We start from the raw sequence: 6,767 nt of genomic DNA, 5'->3' as shown, positions 1-6,767 counted from the left end.
AAATTTGTGTCTATGTGTAATTACATATGCATGTTGGCCCAATCATGGGATTCACGAGGCTATATATTATTGGAAATATATTATTTTTCCTGATCCCCTTATGCTCTCTTTAGCATCCTGATGATGGATCATGGAGTGTGATCTAAAATATTAATGAAAAACTATTACACTGTCTACCCAAAAAGTATCAACCAAGGCTAATCCTTTCACCAATCCAAAGGATTAAGTGAAATTGGATAAACTTGATAGTTCAATCAAGATAAGCTTTAATAGGATGGAATTCATTCTCAAAGTGGAAATCAATTAGATAACCTAACCATATGGTTGAGGGGAATGAGCAAGGGGTTGATCTGGAAGGCCAGACTAGTTCCATGGCTAGAGTAATAGTTGTTATAGATGCCCTCCTAGCTCTTTGCAAAGTTTTGTAAGGGTCCTTATGATCTCAAGTCTCCTCTCAAATAGTTTGCAACAAAAATAATAACCCTAATGGTGATAGGTTTCTAACCAAAGAAATGGAGATGCATCATTTGTGATATGGAATGATTTAGTAGCATTACTAGAGGTAATGCACACTGCCTCTTTTAGAAAGGAAAAGATGTGGACACATGTAAAATTTTTGAAGAGTCTAAAAATGTCCATTAAAAAATTAAATCCAACAAGCTTTGGGGTGTACCTAAAGACAATGAAGTTGCAATGCCTACTACTTTGTCTCATAGGATGCAAGTTCAATCTACTTGGTCACATGTTTCTACTTGTACACTGCATCAATCAGCAAGAATAATGTCAACTTTGGTACCTTCATCCTCTACTAGTGTTGTGGCTAAATCATGAGAGGGAAAAGAGAAATGTAAGATACCAAGTAATCTCATAGAAAATTTGTCCAATATGCAACTCAAGGATGAGATACATGATGTCATTGGCAAGTTCTTTTTTGCCAACAACATCTCATTTCATACAGTATAGTTTCCTTAATATAATTAGATGATATTGATGATCACCTAAAGGCCACTCCTTCCCTTCCCAGGGTGAGTGATGTCCTTCCATACCCATGAACATCATTCTTGTAAGAATCAAAATATAAAAGAAGCAAAGAAAATCAAGCACTCAATACCACAAAACATGAACAAATTTTACATTACACATGTGCATTCACATAAATTTCTTGCTACAATCACAAAATGAAAAGAAACCATAAACATGAGATTCCTTCAATGGAAAATCCACCAACCTTGATCCAAACCTATGGCAAATGAAAAACTTGAGAAGAATTATCCATTTTCCTTGCTTTGCCAAAACTCCCAATTCCACAAGGTGTCTAGAACTAGAGAGTGGGTGAACAACCACTCTAATTTCAAATTCCACTCTAATAGGCATCTAAACTCCTTTTACTCCACCTATGACTCCTTCCTTGAATGAAACTCCAACTAAGAGTAGAAGAGATGGAAAATTGGTTGAGATAACTCCAATTTTCGCAACACTAGGTAAATGAGATTTTGAAAGGGTCATAAAAGGAATTTTATATTAATAAGGTCAAAATTAGAGCCCTAACTTATTTTACTAACATGTAGGTAAGTAAATTTTACTAAAATAACACTCTATGACTCTTATAAACCCCTCTAAAGTCTCCCTAAACTTGAAGTCCTAATTTAATCTAATTAAAGCCTTCATATGACAATACTATGCAACTAAATCAAACTTAAACATTTCTAATTGGTTTAATTAAAGTTGGGTGTCTTTTGCCAATATCTCAATTTGACTTGCCACTATACACATAAAAACACAAGTGTCAAGTGACACTATAAAATATACTTTACATTATGAGTGACAAATCAACTTTCACAAAAACAAATCTAGTTTAAAACACTCATTCACATTACGTTCATAAAATAAAATACTAAACAACGAGGCTAAGATATCTTCATTAGATCTAGCCTAGGCGTTCTCAGTTGGTACAAAGATATAATCTTGGATCTTCATTTACCATGGTTATTTCCTACACACTCGAACCGCATATCAGTAGTCCAAGATAAATTAAACACACACACATATATACATTTGAAATCAATTCTAAATTCATAACTGAACCTAAACATAAACCATTTCATAATCAATTTTCAAATAATATTTTTTTGTTTCTACACCAATTTGCATATATAGTACTAGCATAAACAAACTGAACATGATATAACTACTTACATCATTTCATAATTTATAATCCATCTAACATTTGCATTCGAACATGAATCCATACCCATCCCTAAAATAAGCAATTAGGTGCATTAATATAAATAATCATCAAACATTATAAATAAGTCCTAATCATCATGAAATAAAACACCACATAGAATCAAATAGTCTAAATAATTGTCCCAAATTAGTCTAAAGTATAACAAGGTCTCAAAACATAAGGTATCTGAAATGAAAATAAATTGATACACTATGATGGGCCAAGGTGAGGCCTCATATCCTCCCACTTTAGCATGAACACCCTCTTGGAGTTCATCAAAGAGGTGTGGGTATTGTGATCTCATATGTGTTATGACCTCCCATGAAGCCATGACCTCATCATAACAACCCCACTGGACTCTAACCTGGTCCTAGTTCTCTACCTCAAAGTCAAAATGAAAATGAGATACACTACTATTTGCTCGCCTGACTCTACCTGCAAGGCATCCCAATCTATAATGTGAGACTTGTCATAAATATACTTCCGCAATACTGAAACATGAAACACGTCATGGATGCATGACAGGATATGTGGCAAGGCTAAAAGGTACGCAACTAGTCCTATCCTCTCCAGTATCTCAAATGGTCCAACAAATCGAGGTGCCAACTTATAACCCTTTATAAAATAGATCAGACTCTTGTGCTAAAACACTCTCAAGAAAAACTATGTCTGACCATGTACTCCTTGTCAAACCTCTTTGCATTTTCATACTTCTTATACCTATCCTAAGCCTCTCTAAGACATTGTCTAATCAAATCTACCTACTACTCCATATCCCTGACCAATTGTGGTCCAATAGACACTTTGTCCTCAATCCTATCCCAACTCAAAGGAGTCCTGCAAGGTTTGTCATATCATGTCTAATAAGGTGGATAACCAATGGATGAGTGATGCCCATTATTATAGGCAAACTCCACAAGATGAAAGTACTCTTCCCATTTGACCTAGTGATCCATAACATACATCCGCAACATATCCTCCAAAACTAGATTGACTTTCTTGATATGTCCATTTGTCTAAGGGTGATATGATGTACTAAAGTTAAGACTAGTACCCAAAGTTGTTTGTAACTCACTCCAAAATGATGATGTGAACAAGGTGTCTCTATTAGAACTGATCTTACAAGGAATACCATGGTGTTTGACAATATCCTATAAGAACACCTATGCAACTGCTAGTGTTGTAAAGGTAGTGCAAACAGGTGAAAAGTGGGCGACTTTGGTCAACATATCAATTATCACCTAAATAGCATCATGTCAGCAAGAAGACATAGGAAGACCAACAATGAAGTCCATAGAAGTAACATATCACTTCCACTCAAGTATCTCATGTTACTACAAGAGTCCACCTCAATGATTATGCTCGGCCTTCACTCTTTGGCATTCTAGGCATCTAGCTACTATACTGGCGATCTACAATCTCATGCATGGTCAATGATACAATTGCCTCAAATCTGCATGCAACTTCTTAACATTGAGATGCATTACATATGTTTCTCGATGAGCCTCTAATATAATGAACTCATGCAAATCACCAATAGAAGGTACATAAATGTGTCCTTTGTGATGTAAAAGTCCATCAAACTCCAAGGAATAGTCTACATACTTCCCTTCTAGGTGCCTCTAAAAATAGACTATCTGCAAACCTCTGCATATAACCTATCCTCAGGAAAATGTTGCAAGATATGCTTTCTCAAATCTGTACTAGTAGTCATGGATGATAACACATTTTGTCTCCTACTCAAGGCATATATAACTACATTATCTTTCCCCTTGATGTAATGAACATTAAAATCATACTCGCATAAGAACTTCATCCATCACCTCACTCTAGAATTAAGGTTCAACTGAGAAAAGATATAATGTAAACTTTGATGGTTTGAATGTAGCTCAAAATGGTGACCTAATAGGAAATGTTTCCATCTCACCAAAGCAAGAAACATTGTTGCATGCTCTAGGTCATGAGGAGGATAATTAAGCTCATGAGTCTTTAACTTCCTAGACTCGTATGCTATAATTTGACCATCCTACATAAGGACTGCTCCTATGCCATCCAAAGAAGCATCTGTGCAAACTACAAAATCCCCTAATGCATCAAGCACAACAAGAATAGGTGCACTGTTAAGTGCTCCCTTGAGATCCAAAAAGGCTCTCTCACACTTCTCTATCCACTCAAACTTCATTCCCTTCCTCTGAAGAGATGTGATGGGATGAGCCAATCTAGAAAATCTCACAACAAAGTGTTTGTATTAACCTACTAATCCCATAAAACTCCTCACCTCACTAACACTATTAGGTGCAGGCCAATCCATAATGGCTCTAATCTTTGATGGGTCCACTGAGATCCTATCACTTCTGATAACGTGACCTAAATACTAAATCTCGGATCTATAGAAAGCACACTTCTTCAAATTCTCACACAACTAATTCTCCCTGAACAACTGCAATACATGTCTCAAGTGCCCCTCATGCTCCTTCTCATCATGAGAATAAACCAAGAAGGAAAACCACTGTGAACTTATCTTGAAATACACGGAATACCCCATTCATGAGACACATGAATAAAGCTGGAGCATCTATGAGGCCAAATGGTACCACAGTGAACTCGTAGTGACCATACCTCATGTGAAAAGCAATCTTGTGGATATCACTACACAATCCTTAACTGATGATAACCCGACTTAAGATCTATCTTTGAGAAAACATGGGCAGCCTTAAGCTGATCAAAAAGATCATCAATCCTAGGAATTGGGTATCGGTTCTTAATAGTCACTTTGTTTAGTTGTTGATAATTAATACATAACTTAAGTGATCCATCCTTCTTCACCAAAATGACTGGTGTGCCCCAATGTGACACGCTAGGATGAATATGCCCCTTCTCTAAGAGCTCTACTAACTGAATCTTGAGCTCATTGAGCTCTTGTGCGGTCATCATGTATGGTGCTCTAGATATAGGCTCAGCTTTTAGCATAAGATCAATGTCAAAATCAACTACTCTGGGTGGGGGCATTGTTAGAGAAAAAGGATAACTTCATTTCATTTATTAAATTACCTTTTCTCCCTTCTTAAGATTTCATTTTATGCGTTTTTAGCTTTCTCTATTTAATAATTAATTAGTAATTATTAAATAGTTTTCTCCTTTAGGTTACCTTTTGTAACTTATTAGGTTACCCTTTCGGGTTTCGATCTCCTTTTATAAGGATTGATCTCTTTGTAATTATTATCTCTTGAATAATCTCTTCTTCATCTAAATATACAATTTGCATATTTTTCAGATCAAACCCTTGCCTCTTCTTGTCTTTTTCTTCTTTGTGACAGGTTTTCTACATGCAATTATTTGAGGGCTTTGTGGATTTGATTTGCATATTTGCTCAAATCCTACATGGTATCAGAGCTAGATCTGTTGTAGCTTGTTTGACATTTGGAGAAAAAGGGAGAACAAGGGTTTGGTGGATCAGATCTAGTGTTTTTCAGGTATTTCTTGAGAAAACAGGGGGGTCACCACTTTTTAGAGTAGTTTGAGGCCAAATGGACTTTACGGATGGATTCAGAAGGTGTCAAAATGCTTGTTTCCATATAAAGTTTGTCCATTTTGGACAACATTGATCTGGGAGGCAAAAAAAATTGCCCGGCTTCTACATGCACTCCAGCACCGCTGCCCTATTGCTACTCAAACCTGCGGCGCATTTTTTTGTTTTAGAAAAAAAAAATTTTATGCATGTCCAAGGGTCCTATCCATTTTTTCTCCGTAACTTGAGCATATGAACGTATTTTTTCGATCCGAAAAATGCGCCAGAAAGCTAGTCCATAATAGAGACATTGGTGCAAGTGTTTTTTGGTTTTGATGCAATTTGGTTGCCTGTTTTGGCAGTCGAAGTTGGATGTTACATTTTTGGAAAGCTGGTTCTGTCTACTTTTCAAAAATACTGTAATTTCTTCTAGATTCTACTCCATGCTCTTTCTATCATGTTTTTAATCTTTTTGCTTGATGGTGGATATCTTGGTTGTTTCAAGTCCAGGGATCATTTTCTTGCCATGGGATTTCTTCTTTTGGGTTGTACTATTTGTTGTATTAGCTCTTTGCCCTTTTTGATCATTGTTAATGTCATTTGTAAGCATTTTTTAATGCAAACACACTGAGATAAAGTGTCACTCCTTGCTTTTCGGGATCTTTTTCATCATTGTGACTTATTGTACTCGCACTATATTATAAAGTGCCATGGGGGGGGGATAGTTGTTTTCATTTTGTGCCCTCTTCCTTTGTCAAGTGAGTGTCCCTTCCATGACATTAGCCCCATGATGTGTCAGTGACATGTGCCTTTATAGATGTTTGTACCTCATCCTCACTCTCGATGCTCTTGGTTCTTTCTGTTTTGTAGGAGATTTTTGGCCCACTTTCTTAGTTTCCTAGCACCTCACCCTGGTGTGCATTTAGGAGGGATTCTTTTCTTGTTACTAATGCTTCCTTGGTTAGTTGAAGTGAGCTATGTATTCAATATTTGATCTTATGTATTACGTGATTGCAATGGCTAGATACCTAT

Source organism: Cupressus sempervirens, chromosome 3, assembly GCF_028749045.1.
Source record: "Cupressus sempervirens isolate cs-2001-9-10 chromosome 3, ASM2874904v1, whole genome shotgun sequence".
Classification (NCBI taxonomy): Eukaryota; Viridiplantae; Streptophyta; class Pinopsida; order Cupressales; family Cupressaceae; genus Cupressus; species Cupressus sempervirens.
The sequence above is the reverse complement of the archived record's forward strand: the minus strand, read 5'-3'. Positions refer to the sequence as shown.